We start from the raw sequence: 667 nt of genomic DNA, 5'->3' as shown, positions 1-667 counted from the left end.
GAGGGGCTCCGGCACAAGTAGGATGCAGGAAGGATGCCGGGTTGGCTTATCTGGGCATGGAGGGTGTGGGAGAGAAGGGAGCCACACTGGGTGGCATTGTTGATGCCAGGTGTATCGCACTTCATGCTTCCCCACAACTGCACGAGGTGAGCCTTTTCATTTCCATTTCACAGGTCAGGAATCGGGCTCTGGAACTGACATGTGCAGGTCACCCTGAAATATGTGGGGGGTCTGAGCCCAGCTGCCTCTGTGCAGGTCACTCTTGAGCTGTACCTCGAGGATGACTAGGGAATGGAAGTGACCAGATCTGACAGGTTTTGTGGAGAGCAGGGGCGCCCCCCCCCCCCTCCACGAGGTCACGGTTGCTTTAGTCCCAGGAGAACCGAGTGCTCCCTGCGGTGCAGGCCCCGGGCGGCAGCTCTAGGCACGGTTGCCCTGGAGGAAGTCACAGTCCAGTGAGGGTGGGAACAGAAGTGACAGTGTGAACACCGGCTTTTAAAAAAATGCCGATATATTTACTTTACAAATGGAAACACGGCTAATATAAAAAGGTGAAAGTGTGAATTCACGAAGACTTCCTCATAGAGGCCGTTCAACTCAGTTGCTTTTATTAAAAACAACATTATTTTGGGTGAGAACACATTTCAAGGCCCCAGCCCCATCCCAC

Source organism: Myotis brandtii, unplaced genomic scaffold, assembly GCF_000412655.1.
Source record: "Myotis brandtii unplaced genomic scaffold, ASM41265v1 scaffold923, whole genome shotgun sequence".
NCBI classification, from domain to species: Eukaryota; Metazoa; Chordata; class Mammalia; order Chiroptera; family Vespertilionidae; genus Myotis; species Myotis brandtii.
Note: the sequence above shows the minus strand (reverse complement) of the source record.